Source organism: Oncorhynchus gorbuscha, linkage group LG13 (assembly GCF_021184085.1).
Source record: "Oncorhynchus gorbuscha isolate QuinsamMale2020 ecotype Even-year linkage group LG13, OgorEven_v1.0, whole genome shotgun sequence".
In the NCBI taxonomy this organism is placed as follows: Eukaryota; Metazoa; Chordata; class Actinopteri; order Salmoniformes; family Salmonidae; genus Oncorhynchus; species Oncorhynchus gorbuscha.
In genome coordinates this window covers 35578323-35595970 of record NC_060185.1, presented here as the reverse complement: position 1 = coordinate 35595970, position 17648 = coordinate 35578323, and the positions used below count along the sequence as shown (strand labels likewise).

The 17648-nt window shown below is 46.4% G+C and overlaps 1 pseudogene; it reads right to left on the bottom strand.

Annotated features, from left to right (window-relative positions):
* Positions 1-363: 363 nt before the first annotated feature.
* Positions 364-11319, bottom strand: LOC123992288 (annotated as a pseudogene).
* Positions 11320-17648: the final 6329 nt, after the last annotated feature.

Here is a 17648-nt window from a genome sequence, read left to right as displayed (position 1 = left end):
CTGTGTTGTTGTTTGTGTCGCACTGCTTTGCTTTATCTTGGCCAGGTCGCAGTTGTAAATGAGAACTTGTTCTCAACTAGCCCACCTGGTTAAATATAGGTGGGGGAAAAATATATATACTGTATATATTTGCCCTTTATGACTAGATACAGTACTTGTTGCGTTTGAACCATTCAAGTCAGACATAATGGATATATGTTCTACCCAAATGGATTGATCACCAAACAAACGTAGATAAATAAGTAACAATGACGTAGGATTTTTTACTGCCCGTCCCTTCCCTCTTCCTCCACAAGCCCCATCTCTGCTGTCCACTTTAACATTGACCCTCCCCCTCCATATGTGCATATCTCCTGGGCCATGTCAGAACAGGCCCTCGATCCACACCATCATGTTCCCCTGGCCGTGGAGCAAGGGCACAGCCTTCAGCCTCTCCTCATCATTCAGAGCCCACGACTCCCTGTCATACTCACTGGGCCGGTGCACCTGGGATACACAGACAGGCAGTCAGGCACGCACACACACATACACACACACACACACACGCACATTTGTTTTACTATCCCTGTGGGGACCAAACAATTTATTCATATTTTCCATAACCGTAACCCCTAACCCTAAACCTAACCCTTAACTCTAATTCTAACCCTAACCCTAATTGTAACCATAACCCTAAACCTTAAGCTTAAAATATAATTTTCCTTGACTTCTGGTCCCCACAAGGATAGTAAAAACCAAACACATGCAATATTTGTGTATTTATGTGTCTGTACGTGTGTACAATATCTGTGTCTCTGTGTATGTCTCCATTCCAGTGTTTCCCTCTAACCCTGACCAGTTCCAGTACAAAGTAGAGAGGCTGAGACTCCTTCTGTAGCTGGTCCAGGTCATCATAGCCCAGGGTGTGGTTGGCAAACATGTTGGCCATGCCACACGAATGGATGTGCCAGTCCACAGGGTCCTTGCCCTCCACAATGCGTGTGTGTGGCCACCAGGGGGTAGAGGCCAGTGTGCTGGGGAGAGAGAGTCAGAAAGACGGGGCAAGCAAAGTTAATCAGAGCCAGGGGCGATTTTACCATGTAAATCCTGGTGGGGCAAACTCCCCAATTTGTTTTAGATACATGCCAGCAAAGCCACTACAGAACACTAAACCACAAACTGTTACGGCCTACACAAAGCGGTCCCAACAGCAGAGCTTTCTTTTCAGCACCATGGAGTAAATCCTTACCACTGCCACACCCGGCTATCAGCGGAGCCTTGTCAGTCAATATAACTATTTGTTCAGCACTTTTGAAATGTACAGCGACAGAATTCAGAACATGGGCCGTTCTTACAGTATTCTCCCTGTACACCAAGTCAGAACCGTTGATAAATAAAGGGGGCATATAAGCAGACAATGAAAGCTCTTACAATATTCAATGATTATGTTTCTCTTAAACAGGCTATAGGCTACATGTGCACCACCAAGTCAAAACGGTAAGCTAAGTTATGAAGGGGGGAACAAATTATTAGGGTGAGTCACATGGGCTACTAACAGCTTACTACACAACATACACTTAGTATTACTTTCTTAGCTACAGTATACATATCTCCCTGGCATATTACATCATTTATGCAGCAGCATACAATCAATTTTTCAACTCACCTTGTTGTGATGTGCTCACTTGAACATGAAGGTGTTGCGGAGGTCCTTCTTATGGGCACATTTTGTCATGAAACTTTGTCATCAAAGTCTGGCATTCTCTGGATTTATGGTGCTTGTGGGATTTGTGGGAACTCTGAAAAAATTTGCTCCGACTGGGAAAATACATTACGAATGGTCATCCAACTCGGAACTCCAAGTCAGGAACTCTGCCTCTTTCTAGAACTCCAACTGACATCGTGATGAGTTCCCAGTTGTCTTGAACGCACTGAAGTCTGAGATTTCCCAGTTCCAAGTTTCCAGTTGTCTTGAACGCACTGAAGTCTGAGATTTCCCAGTTCCAAGTTCCCAGTTGTCTTGAACGCACTGAAGTCTGAGATTTCCCAGTTCCAAGTTCCCAGTTGTCTTGAACGCACTGAAGTCTGAGATTTCCCAGTTCCAAGTTCCCAGTTGTCTTGAACGCACTGAAGTCTGAGATTTCCCAGTTCCAAGTTCCCAGTTGTCTTGAACGCACTGAAGTCTGAGATTTCCCAGTTCCAAGTTCCCAGTTGTCTTGAACGCACTGAAGTCTGAGATTTCCCAGTTCCAAGTTCCCAGTTGTCTTGAACGCACTGAAGTCTGAGATTTCCCAGTTCCAAGTTCCCAGTTGTCTTGAACGCACTGAAGTCTGAGATTTCCCAGTTCCAAGTTCCCAGTTGTCTTGAACGCACTGAAGTCTGAGATTTCCCAGTTCCAAGTTTCCAGTTGTTTTGAATGCGGCAGAAGTCATGCTGGATTGACAGCATGGTCAATGTATTCAACCTTTTCTGACCCATCTTGTTGAATGTTTATCCTTTTAAGCTTGAAAAAGAGACCCTTAAACCCAGACTTGGACCACACACCCACTCCACTGAATAGCAGGATAGTGATTGTTTTGCATCGTTTGCAGTTAGCCACTGATTTCTTCCAAACCACTCATTGTTGAATTTGCGATTTCCAACTTGTTGTGTAATGTTTATGTCCAATGGCCGATGAGTACCAATACGTTTTATATATAATTTCTCGAAAAGGATTTGCCATTAGATTGTCAACGTGATTCATGGCTTGTCTAGCTTCTTAGCTAAGATTTTGAAAGAATGATGTTGACATTATCAGTCCAATCAAAGCTATGGTAGATATAACGTGATTTGACGTCATTTTATCTGTGGCCAATGACATTGAGCCTTCTTGGATGGGCATTTCTAATGTAACTCTATGGCAGCACCCAGGGGGCTTGAATTTTAGAGCTGTTCCTGTAGATTTTGTGGTGACGTAGTTCTCCATGAATGACAGAACACAGCCTATGACGGCGCAACTATGGCTGCCCCACCACCACCACAGAAAGCACTGAGCTGGGTTGAACACTTTTGGAGCTGCCTTACTCAAGAAAGCAAAAAAGAGACATGTTTGTATGTGGCTTTATTAACTACTTTTTTCCCTCCATTGTTTGCAAACAGATATGTGACACGTATTGATGCCAAAATAACATGCAAACAGGCAAACAAGAAAAGACTGGTCATAACTGACCGAAGCTATATGATATAAGATTTTGTTTAAGTGGGGTTTCCCCTTTTCTACTGTTTTGAATGGATTGGAATGGGTGGAGTACGACACTGCTCATTGTCTGTCATACTTAGTATATCAATTAAACCAGAAAGGACCCTGGTGTATTTGTGAATACACAAGTTATTGTGAAACTCTGCCAATTCTCCTCCTCAACTGAGCTATGTCTCCTATGTAACAATATCGCCCTCCGCTGGTTGGGATGAGTAAACACTTCATTTTACCCTAAACACAAGTAGGGTCACAGAATGTAGCCTACTGTAAAGCACCCAGGTTGTAGCTACTAGATAAGGAATGAATGGCTATGCCCCAGCTGGTTTAAAGCACGTCCCAGGTTGTGTTCATGGTGAGTAAGCAGTAATCACAGGCAATTAGAGAAAGTTGAAGCTGCTGCATATTAATCACACTCTCTAAGTTCTCCTTCTGTTTGTCTCCTCCATCAACATACACATACAAATGCATGCACGTATAAACACACACGCATACGGAAGTTTGCACACATATATGCACGTATACACACACAGCCAGACTCTAGTAGACACATTTACATTTTACATTTACATTACATTTAAGTCATTTAGCAGACGCTCTTATCCAGAGCGACTTACAAATTGGTGCATTCACCTTATGACATCCAGTAGAACAGTCACTTTACAATAGTGCATCTAAATCTTAAAGGGGGGGGTGAGAAGGATTACTTATCCTATCCTAGGTATAAATAACTGGGGGAAAAGAAGTCACCCAAAGATGAAAATAGAACACACAACCTTAGGTTAACCTCTCTAGCAGGTGTTGTAGATACAGTAGCAACCTTAGGTTAACCTCTCTAGCAGGTGTTGTAGATACAGTAGCAACCTTAGGTTAACCTCTCTAGCAGGTGTTGTAGATACAGTAGCAACCTTAGGTTAACCTCTCTAGCAGGTGTTGTAGATACAGTAGCAACCTCCTCTAGCAGGTGTTGTAGATACAGTAGCAACCTTAGGTTAACCTCTCTAGCAGGTGTTGTAGATACAGTAGCAACCTTAGGTTAACCTCTCTAGCAGGTGTTGTAGATACAGTAGCAACCTTAGGTTAGATACAGTAGCAACCTTAGGTACCCTTCTAGCAGGTGTTGTAGATACAGTAGCAACCTTAGGTTAACTCTCTAGCAGGTGTTGTAGATACAGTAGCAACCTCTAGCAGGTGTTGTAGATACAGTAGCAACCTTAGGTTACCCTAGCAGGTGTTGTAGATACAGTAGCAACCTTAGGTTAACCTCTAGCAGGTGTTGTAGTTTAACCTCTAGTAGATACATACAGTTAGCAACCAACCTTAGGTTACCCTCTCTAGCAGGTGTTGTAGATACAGTAGCAACCTTAGGTTAACCTCTCTAGCAGGTGTTGTAGATACAGTAGCAACCTTAGGTTACCCTCAGGTGTTGTAGATACAGTAGCAACCTTAGGTTAACCTCTAGCAGGTGTTGTAGATACAGTAGCAACCTTAGGTTAACCTCTCTAGCAGGTGTTGTAGATACAGTAGCAACCTTAGGTTAACCTCTCTAGCAGGTGTTGTAGATACAGTAGCAACCTTTAGCAGGTTAGATACAGTAGCAACCTCTACCCTCTCTAGCAGGTGTTGTAGATACAGTAGCAACCTTAGGTTACCCTCTCTAGCAGGTGTTGTAGATACAGTAGCAACCTTAGGTTACCCTCTCTAGCAGGTGTTGTAGATACAGTAGCAACCTTAGGTTAACCTCTCTAGCAGGTGTTGTAGATACAGTAGCAACCTTAGGTTAACCTCTCTAGCAGGTGTTGTAGATACAGTAGCAACCTTAGGTTACCCTCTCTAGCAGGTGTTGTAGATACAGTAGCAACCTTAGGTTAACCTCTCTAGCAGGTGTTGTAGATACAGTAGCAACCTTAGGTTACCCACAAAGCACCTGTATTAGGTGTATGATATTCCAGTGTGTTTGTATTGTGCCTCATGCTACTGAGAGAGTTATGGAGATATTTAAGTGTTTACTCGGTATGCTTTTGTGGTTTTTGACAATACTGTAATAATGGGTGGTGTCTCTTTTAGTTCCTTGTAAGATGTAGGCCGACCATCATGAGAGACTTATTCTGATCATATTCATATTCTGATGTGATTGATACCTTTCAGCTTTTGTGAAACGTCTCCCTAGGTAAAATAGTTGTTCACTTAGGACAAACCTTTTTTCATTGAGATAGTCAGTTGACTTCTGGAGAGGTGTTTAGAAACTGGAAACATGCTACCGTGGCACTGCATTGTGGGACAATGAGTCCTACTCACAGTGACGTCGCACCAGAACTCGGCCACCTCTCCGATCTTCATGGAGGTGAGCAGGGTCTCCCAGATCTCCAGCTTGAACATGTTTTCAATCATGGGCACGTCCAGCCCCTTACTGTCGTCTATCACCTTACAATCATCACACAGCTGGGTACAGGAATGGAAGGCTACCTGTGGAGGAGGGAAGGAGGTGGTGGGGGGGTAAAAGGAGGATAGGGATAATGGAGGAGGATGTACAGTATGAAAGAGGTGGAGGAGAGAAAAGAAGACCATACTGTTGTGGGTATGTGGTCCCTCTTGACAGGCAGGATGCAACATGATAATATCTTGTACCATGTCATTACTAATGGAATGAATAGTGTCATATGACTCCATAAGTAAGACAATTTTATTTGTCCTGATTTGAGTGAAACAAACATTATTTTTTATTTTCAGAATCTACATAATGTTCTAGAATCTATTGCAACCATCTTCTTCACAGTAATCCGATTCGTTTGGAATGGGAGACAAAGCACTGGACGAGTAACTGTCTGTGGCCTGGAGAAAACCTCCACTATTTGAGAAAGAGGATAGAAAAGTCGACAGATGGAGTTATGTGAAAATAGATAGATTGAGAGATTCATATTGAGAGAAATAGAAAGAGAGAAAGACTGAGGATTATAAATTAAATAGATAGAGAGACCGAAATGGATGAATTTGTATAGCGATAAAAAGGTTGACGCAGAGGAATAGGTAGAGATGGAGAGATTGAGGCCTACCTTGGTCCCAGTAATGAACCGGGGCATCTCAGCTGTCCCTCCATACAGGATGGTTTTCTTAATGCCTTCCACACCAGGAGCACGGTCCCATCCATATCTGAAGACATCTTCCTATATGTCTGTCTGTGTGCAGTAAATCCTGTAAATAGCTGTGTGTCTGTATGTATATGTTTCTGCTAAGGTAGCCTATAGAAGGTGTGACAGTTATGAACACACATTAATGTTACTCCTCTGATGATTAGGAAAGAAAGAATGAGATTAAGAATCCCTCCTCCTCCACTCATCTCCTTCTCCCCTTCCCACCATTCATCCATCCCTCAATCAGCTCTTCTCAACGTTTCTCCTGATGACAATCTATCATCTGCTGGAGACATCCAGAACGGGATAAAAAAACACTACTTCAAGCCCACAGTTACAAATCATTGTGATAGGGGCATAATGTGAAGCACTTAGAACGTGGACATCCTTATGATGGCTTGCTACTCTCACCCAGTAATGGTTCTGAGACAGTATCAGACATTTTGAGGCTGTTATCGATATATTGCTATCTGAAATACATGCTTATAACTCGTAATAATGGTTTATTACTGGTTTATTATTAAGTGTTGCTAAAGCTTCTAGTTTCTATTCAGTCATGATCAAAGGGAAAAGAAGAAGACCGTCGTCCATCTCATAAAGGTCTGTCCGACTCCTTCCCTTTTAATATCCTGTGTTGCTGAGGTAGAAGCGAATATAATAGAATGTATTAGATATTTTAGAGTAGAACATGGTTTCCATTCCACAGGAAATTTCCTGGATTTAGCAATATGAGGATGAATAGATAGACATTTCTCAGTGCTCTTTAAGACTCCAACGTCAGGGTAGGCTATTATCCAGCACTGGTACTGTGGACTCTGTGACCCCAGCTTCATACATCACATCTGCATCCCATATGTGCTGCTGAGTGGTGTGTATGTGTGGTGTGTGTGTGCGTCCATGCGTGCCTGTGTGTGTGTGTGTGTGTGTGTGTGTGTGTGTGTGTGTGTGTGTGTGTGTGTGTGTGTGTGTGTGTGTGTGTGTGTGTGTGTGTGTGTGTGTGTGTGTGTGTGTGTGTGTGTGTGTGTGTGTGTGTGTGTGTGTGTGTGTGTGTGTGTGTGTGTGTGTGTGTGAGCGTACCCATGTGTATTCATGCAGACATGTGTATGTTTTAAATCCAAAGCTCCTGTGGTGGTGGTGTGTTGCAGCCAAATCCAGTAAATAGTGGAGCAGCATTTCAACTCAAGTAAAGAGAACATCAGGGTGTGCGAGTTTCTTTTCTGGAAATTCAAACTATTTTCAGGGAACTCTAATAGGCTACTCTAATATACGAATAAGAACCAAAACAGCCTTCAGGTAACTGCCAAAATAATGGAAACACTTGAGTAAATGAAGGATACAAAGTATATAAAAGTAGAATGCTTCCACACAGGTGTGGGTCCTGAGTTAATGAAGCAGTTAACATCCCATCATGCATAGGGTCATGTATACCTATGCAGGTATACCATGGATATACCCGCATAGGATGACAATGTCCCCAACCACAGGGCACAAGTGGAAACTGAATGATTTGATGAGGATGAAAACAATGTAAACCATATGCTATGGCCATCACAGTCACCAGATCTCAACCCAATTGAACACTTATGGGAGATTCTGGAGTGGTGCCTGAGATAGCGTTTTCCACTACCATTAACAAAACACCAAATTTCTTGTGGAAGAATGGTGTCGGATCTTTTTAATAGAGCTCCAGACACTTGTAGAATCTATGTCAAGGTGCATTGATGCTGTTCTGGACCGTAGTGTCCCAACACACTATTAAGACACTTTATGTTGGTGTATTCTTTATTTTGGCAGTTACCTGTATTTTTAATGGCTTTATAGTGCATTATGAATCTATAATGTGGTCATTAAAGGTCATATGTACAGTAGGTGGAACACTAGACCCTATAAGACAACAAGCTGATCTCAAGTTTGCATTTCACCAATCATGTGGTAATCAGGATTGTGCAACAGCGCCTTATGTACCTGGACCATAGCCAGGCAAGTAACAGGATGATTTGTCGCCCTCGTGTGGCTGTGTCAGGTATACACACACTTAAATGAGCAGGTTTTACTGAAATTAGTAGGTCATAGGAGCAGCAGTTGAATGAATAATTGAATGAATGAACGGACAATATTCATTGTCCTTCAAGACTGAAGTCTTAGTGAATGAAATTACCTCATATATTGTCCTCAAAGATGAGATTATAATGTGATAGAGCACTTGAGTTCAGTTCTATGGAAAAAATATCATTGCTGTCTGAATAGGAAAAACTAGTTTGACCTAACCCTGTGTCTACTGTATAACACATACTGTATGTTAATATATTTACCACACACACACACACACACACACACACACACACACACACACACACACACACACACACACACACACACACACACACACACACACACACACACACACACACACACACACACACACACACACACACACAGTGAGAGAGAGCATCAGAGAACGGCGGGGGTCGGGTGACGCAGGCTTTATGAGTGAGTCACTCTGACACGAAGACTGACTTACAGTACCATAATCACCCAGTTACGTCTTCAGCAGGTGTAGAGATAAACAGCAATGCAGCCGTTTTTGTCTCACATCAAATCACTTCTGGGTAACAATTAAGTGCCTTACTGTGATTGTTTTCAATTAAAATGAAAAAATAAATAATGAACAATTTCTTAGCAAAGAGCAGTTTCTCAAGCAAGAATTTGACTATGACTGTCTGGGAGTGGTCTGAGTGGAGAGGGGAAAACGGAAAACTAGCTGTTATTGGCAAAGGGGTTTGGAACTCTTTCTAATTTACTAATTAACCAGACAGGCCAAAATTCCATCCCACCAAATCAGGCTGTAATTTCAGGCGGTATTTTCCAACAGCTCTCACACTAAAAGGGCATTATCATCATTTTCACAATTTCACAGAATTATTTCAACCTCATAGTATGGAAATATACATAAAACATACACGACATGGCCAAAAGTATGTGGACTGCTCGTCGAACATCTCATTCCAAAATACTGGGCATTAATTTGGAGTTGGTCCCCTCTTTGCTGCTATAACAGCCTCCACTCTTCTGGGAAGGCTTTTCACTATATATTGGAACATTGCTGTGGGGACTTGCTTCCATTTAGCCATAAGAGCATTAGTGAGGTCGGCACTGATGTTGGGTGATTATGCCTGGCTCGCAGTCGGCTATCCAATTCATCCCAAAGGTGTTTGATGGGGTTGACGCAGGGCTGGCCAGTGCAGGTCAGTCAAGTTCTTCCACACCAATCTTGACAAACCATTTCTGTATGGACCTTGCTTTGTGCACTAGGGCATGTGTCATGCTGAAACAGGAAAGGTCCTTCCCCAAACTGTTGTAACAAAGGTGGATGTGTAACAGTATAGCTTTCGTCCTTCTCCTCGCCCCGAACCAGGGACCCTCTGCACACATCAACAACTGCCTCCCACGAAGTATCGTTACCCATTGCTCCACCAAAGCCGCGGCCCTTGCAGAGCAAGGGGAACAACTACTTCAAGGTGTCAGAGCGAGTGACGCCACCGATTGAAACGCTATTAGTGCGCACCCTGCTAACTAGCTAGCCATTTCACATCGGTTACACAAGCACAGAATCGTCTAGAATGTCGTTGTATACTGTAGCGTTAGTTCCAGTGAAGGGAAATCTTAAGGAGCCTGAACCATGAAAACAGCCACAGACCATTATTCTTCCTCCACCAAACTTTACATTTGGCACTATGCATTTGGGCAGCTAGCGTTCTCCTGGCATCTGCCAAACACAGATTCGTACATCGGACTGCCAGATGGTGAAGCGTGATTCATTACTTCATTACTCATTGCGCATGGTGAGCTTAGGCTTGTGTGCGGCTGTTCAGCCATGGAAACCCATTTCATGAAGCTCCCAACAAACAGTTTGTGCGCTAAAGTTGCTTGCAGAGAAGGTTTGGAACTCATTAGTGAGTCTTGCACCCGAGGACAGACAATTTTTACTCTCTATGCGCTTCAGCACATGGCGGTCCCATTCTGTGAGCTTGTGTGGCCTACCACTTCACGGCTGAGCCGTTGTTACTCCTACACATTTCCACTTCACAATAACAGCGCTTACAGTTGACCACGGCCGGTCTAGCAGGGCAGAAATTTGACTAACTGACTTGTTGGAATGGTGGCATCCTATGACGGTGTCACGTTGAAAGTCAGTGAGCACTTCAGTAAGGCCATTCTACTGCCGGTGTTTGTCTATGGAGATTGCATGGCTGTATGCTCTCAGCAAAGGGTGTGGCTGAAATAGCCCAATCCACTAATTTGAAGGGGTGTCTGCATAGTGTTGGACAGTCACGTTTTTGAATGCGCACTGGGCCTTTACTAATCTGTGCTTCCTCTATGTTCGCACGCATGGGGTTCACCCTGTGACTGTACTCCTATTTAGCCACCATGGAAACACAGCTCTGATGCATTAGTTCCCTTTGATGACGTCATAAGCTATTTGTGTTCATGTCATCTAGCTGCTGTTATTGAAGCATATTGAAAGGCCATTCATTCATAAATAGAACTGAGTCTGATGCTTCAGTGATGGAAAAAGACACACAGGTGCTATGACGTGTGTGTCACTTTACTTTCTATGGCTTCAGAGGGAGAGAGAATATGTGTGTGTGTGTGTGTGTGTGTGTGTAGTGTGTATGTGTGTGTGTGTGTGTGTGTGTAGTGTGTGTGTGTAGTGTGTTGTGTGTGTGTGTGTGTGTGTGTGTGTGTGTGTGTGTGTGTGTGTGTGTGTGTGTGTGTGTGTGTGTGTGTGTGTGTGTGTGTGTGTGTGTGTGTGTGTGTGTGTGTGTGTGTGTGTGTGTGTGTGTGTGTGTGTGTGTGTGTGCAGTGTGTATGTGTGTGTGTGTGTGTGTGCAGTGTGTATGTTCGCTCTACTTATGCTTCAGTAACACGTTAGGTTTTGTAGCGTGTGTGTGTGCTCCCTCCTTACCTTGACATTCAGCGCTGAGCCTGCAGAAGGGCAACCACCAGCAGGGGTACAGGAGAACATACCCTGGCTAGACATCTCCTCTCACTGTGACAGACACGCACACACACACAGGCACATCTCACACACACAAGAAAGCAAGTACGCACACACATGCACAGAGTACATAGTGATTTCCAAGTAACCATGATATTGTATCATCATATTAACATTGGACCATTTGATCATTGTTGATGATGATATTGGCGATGATGATGGTGATTATGATGGTGGTAATGATGATGATAATGGTGATTATGGTGATGATGGTGGTTGTTCCTGCTGGGCCTGGCAGCTGGTGGTGGGAAACATGTGCGGGCACGTCCCCACACCCCACATGGTGAGAGGCTCTGGAAGTGCAGGAGCGGTGTATCATGCCCCAGATATATGTCAGACAAGGGGGCAATGACCAGCCTCGTGCTTCAGAGCTTTGTGTGTGTGTTGCATGCATGTTTGCGTTTGTGTGTTTCACATGCTTATTTCTGCTTGAACCTGTCTGTCTGTCCGTCCACCCGTCTGACTACAGTACTTGGACTACTAACCTTCAGGGAGGTAAGATCTTAAACCTACATTATAATATAATAAACATATGTAACAGTGAGTGACATGACATAAAAGCCACACCTGTTATAACCCTTTTTAATTTCCCTGGTAGAACCTTTTTTTGGCTTCAGGTAGAACCCTTTTTGGTACACCCTCTGTGGAAAGGGTTCTACATGGAACCAAAAATGGTTTATCAGTTTTTTTAGTGTACCCCAGCCACAGTCCCATGTACCAGCCCCAAGTAACCCCAGAACCAGCCCCATGTAACCCCAACACCAGCCCCATGTAACCCCAACACCAGCCCCATGTAACCCCAACACCAGCCCCATGTAACCCCAATACCAGCCCCATGTAACCCCAACACCAGCCCCCTGTAACCCCAACACCAGCCCCATGCAACCCCAGAATCAGCCCCATGTAACCCCAACACCAGCCCCATGTAACCCCAACACCAGCCCCATGTAACCCCAACACCAGCCCCATGCAACCACAGAACCAGCCCCACGTAACCCCAACACCAGCCCCTGTAACCCCAACACCAGCCCCATGCAACCCCAGAATCAGCCCCACGTAATCCCAACACCAGCCCCATGTAACCCCAAACCAGCCCCATGTAACCCCAACACCAGCCCCATGTAACCCCAACACCAGCCCCATGTAACCCCAACACCAGCCCCACGTAACCCCAACACCAGCCCCATGCAACCCCAGAACCAGCCCCATGTAACCCCAACACCAGCCCCATGTCACCCCAACACCAGCCCATGCAACCAACCCCAGAACCAGCCCCATGTAACCCCAACACCAGCCCCATGTAACCCCAACACCAGCCCCTTGTAACACTAGCACAGCCCCATGGAACCCCAACACAAACCCCATGTAACCCCATGTAACCCCAACACCATCCCCATGTAACCCCAACACCAGCCCCAAACCCCAACACCAGCCCCATGTAACCCCAACACCAGCCCCATGTAACCCCAACACCAGAAACCATGTAACCCCAACACCAGAAACCATGTAACCCCAACACCAGCCCCATGTAACCCCAACACCAGAACCAATGTAACCCCAACACCAGAACACCAGCCCCATGTAACCCCATCACCAGCCCCATGTAACCCCATCACCAGCCCCATGTAACCCCAACACCAGCCCCATGTAACCCCAACACCAGCCCCATGTAACACTAGCACCAGCCCCATGTAACCCCAACACCAGCCCAATTTAACCCCAACACCAGCCCCATGTAACCCCATCACCAGCCCAATGTAACCCCAACACAAACCCCATGTAACCCCATGTAACCCCAACACCAGCCCCATGTAACCCCAGCCCCATGTAACCCTAACACCAGCCCCATGTAACCCCAGCACCAACCCCATGTAACCCCAACACCAGAACCCATGTAACCTGAACACCAGCCCCATGTAACCCCATCACCAGCCCCATGTAACCCTAACACCAGCCCCATGTAACCCCAACACCAGAACCCATGTAACCCGAACACCAGCCCCATGTAACCCCATCACCAGCCCCCATGTAACCCGAACACCAGCCCCATGTAACCCTAAACCAGACCCATGTAACCCCAGCACCAGCCCCATGTAACCCCAACACCAGCCCCATGTAACCCCAACACCAGCCCCATGTAACCCCATCACCAGCCCCATGTAACCCTAACACCAGCCCCATGTAACCCCAACACCAGAACCCATGTAACCCGAACACCAGCCCCATGTAACCCCATCACCAGCCCCCATGTAACCCGAACACCAGCCCCATGTAACCCTAATGTAACCCTAAACCAGACCCATGTAACCCCAACACCAGCCCCATGTAACCGCAACACCAGCCCCATGTAACACTAGCACCAGCCCCATGTAACCCCAACACCAGCCCAATTTAACCCCAACACCAGCCCCATGTAACCCCATCACCAGCCCAATGTAACCCCAACACAAACCCCATGTAACCCCATGTAACCCCAACACCAGCCCCATGTAACCCCATCACCAGCCCCATGTAACCCCAACACCAGCCCCATGTAACCCCAACACCAGCCCCATGTAACCCCAACACCAGCCCCATGTAACCCCAACACCAGCCCCATGTAAACCCAACACCAGCCCCATGTAACCCCAACACCATCCCCATGTAACCCCAGAACCAGCCCCATGTAACCCTAACACCAGCCCCATGTAACCTCAACAGTAGCCCCATGTAACCCCAACACCATCCCCATGTAATCCCAACACCAGCCCCATGTGAACCCAACACCAGCCCCATGTGAACCCAACACTAGCCCCATGTAACCCCAGAACCAGCCCCATGTAACCCCAATACCAGCCCCATGTAACCCTGACACCAGCCCCATGTAACCCTGACACCTGCCCCATGTAACCCCAACATCAATACCAGCCCCATGAAACCCCAACTACCCCAGCCACAGTCCCATGTACCAGCCCCAAGTAACCCCAGAACCAGCCCCATGTAACCCCAGAACCAGCCCCATGTAACCCCAACACCAGCCCCATGTAACCCCAACAGCAGCCCCATGTAACTCCAGCACCAGCCCCATGTAACCCTGACACCAGCCCCATGTAACCCCAACATCAACACCAGCCCCATGAAACCCCAACATCAACACCAGCCCCATGGAACCCCAACATCAACACCAGCCCCATGTAACCCCAACACCAGCCCCATGTTATCTCAGCCCCATGTAACCCCAACACCAACACCAGCCCCATGAACCCCATGAATCCCAACACCAGCCCCATGTAACCCCAACATCAACACCAGCCCCATGTAACCCCAACAACAGCCACATGTTATCTCAGCCCCATGTAACCCCAACACCAGCCCCATGAACCCCAACACCAACCCCATGTAACCCCAACACCAGCCCCATGAACCCCAACACCAGCCCCATGTAACCCCAACATCAACACCATCCCCATGTAATCTCAACACCAACACCAGCCCCATGGAACCCCAACATCAACACCATCCCCATGTAAACCCCAAACCAGCCCCATGTAACCCCAACACCAACACCAGCCCCATGAACCCCAACACCAGCCCCATGTAACCCCAACATCAACACCAGCCCCATGTAACCCCAACAACAGCCCCATGTTATCTCAGCCCCATGTAACCCCAACACCAGCCCCATGAATCCCAACACCAGCCCCATGTAACCCCAACATCAACACCAGCCCCATGTAACCCCAACAACAGCCCCATGTTATCTCAGCCCCATGTAACCCCAACACCAGCCCCATGAACCCTAACACCAGCCCCATGAACCCCAACACCATCCCCATGTAACCTCAACACCAACACCAGCCCCATGGAACCCCAGCCCCATGTTAACCCAGCCCCATGTAACCCGAACACCAGCCCCATGTAATCTCAACACCAACACCAGCCCCATGTAACCTCAACACCAACACCAGCCCCATGTAATATCAACACCAACACCAGCCCCATGGAACCCCAGCCCCATGTTAACCCAGCCCCATGTAACCCAAACACCAGCCCCATGTAATCTCAACACCATCACCAGCCCCATGTAACCTCAACACCAACACCAGCCCCATGTAATATCAACACCCAACACCAGCCCCATGTAACCCCAGCCCAGTTGACCATAATCTCCTCATCTCTGGGCTTGTCCTAGTCACAGCTCTCCCTGACAGAGCCTCATTCTCCTGCCCCGACCTTTAGCTACATACCTCTGCACATAGCAGCCAGTACAAAGAGCACATGCACACAGCAGTCACACACACTCACTGTGTACCGACTACACACACACACACACACACACACACACACACACACACACACACACACACACACACACACACACACACACACACACACACACACACACACACACACACACACACACACACACACACACACACACACACACACACACACACACACACACACACACACACACTGCTGACACAGTCACATGGGCCTGGGGCTATTATTTAAGCTGGATAACCCTGGGAGACCAGCTGAGTATTGTGGGGTGGAGGTGAGATCCCACTCACAGTGTTCAGAGCCTGACTTCAGACATCTTCTTGGACACACAGCGAGAGGATGAAACAGAGCTAGAGAAAAGCAGAACAACATCTCTGACATACACTCACACACACTTCCCATGCGTTCCAACGTGCTGAGGGAACATTTTCCCTCCTGTGCTGTATATTTCTCATGCATCGTCTATGGGACCCTGTGACCTAGTCAGGTTAAGGAGTAAATCAATCGTCAGTGGTTCTTCCGATTCAGTGAACCAAGCTCAGACTTGCGTTAGCTCCTCCAACCTAATGCCTACACTTTGGCTTTAGCTCAGTGGGCTTACACAGTCTTGTGGCAGCCAGTCAGTCACTTAAACAGGAGCTCCTTCCCAGTGGTAGTGAGTGGTATGAGAACGGGGGCATGAAGGGAACACCTACTGCGAACTCATTCAGCTCATGTATGGAGTCAATACAGCTAATCCCACTGTTTACTTAAAACAAGAGCTTTGACAGCCCACACACCATAAGCTCTACACAGACACACAAAACACACACACACACAGAAATACGTCATTTGGTTTAAAAGTAGCCTGGGAATGCACAATAACATGCAATACAATATACAATACATTACACACACAGTTAATAATACATTCCAATAAAGAAAGTTGACAAATAACACAATTCCAAATCTCTAAGCAGATTCATTTCAATACCTCTGCTCTTCATCATGATCAAATTAAGTGATGATATAATGACGGTGACCTTTACTGCAAGCCTTACTGGGATGTGAGAGGGAGGAGGGAGGGTATTGAGTGTGATTTAAATGAGAAATATCTGGGCCTCCCGAGTGGGCCTGCTTTAGTGACTCCTTGTGGTGGGCCGGGCTCTTGCAGGCTGACCTTAGTCGTCAGTTGAACTGTGTTTTCTCTGACACATTGGTGTGGCTGGCTTCCAAGTTAAGAGGGCGGGTGTTAAGGAGCGGGGTTAGCGGGGTCATGTATCGGAGGAGCTATGACTCCGCCTTCGCCCCCCGAGCTCGTTGGGGAGTTGCAGTGATGAGACAAGAATCAAAATCGGGGAGAAAAAGGGGTTTAAATACAAAAAAAGGAAATTATAAATATCTTCAATCCTAATCTGGGGTCATCCCAGGTCTGTGGATTAGAGGGGGAGAGGAGGGCATACTGTAGAATACGTGTCTGACCTCAATACATTTAACTTTAAACCAGTGGGCCTCGACAACGCCTGGGTTACGTTCAGTATGAGCAAACAGGACAAAATGTTTTGAAACCTGAAACAAAAATCTGCATTGTTATTGGGTAAATTTGAGTGGGTTCCCCTGTTCAAATGTTCTCCTACCATTTCATGCCTACCTATAACCTCAACTTGTTAAAGCAGGCCACACGCTAAACTCACTGAACTCTATCTTCCCTGAGGAGGGGGTGGCTTTTAAAACAGCGTAATTTCCGACCCTATAAGGAAACCCATTGAAATGCTCAGACGTTTGCACCAAGAAGCCGGCAGCGTGCTCTGGTCTCTGGTAGGAGATTGCTCTGTCTGCTCTAATGTCTTCCATGTAGCCTGCCAGGAGACAGCGAGGCTGCGTTCAGGAGTGGCATGCAGTGTTTCTCTCTCTAACCAGCTATTGACAATTTCCTCAAGTATGTGCGAGGCGCACACACACACACAATGTGTGAGGCACATACGCATATGCGCATTACACA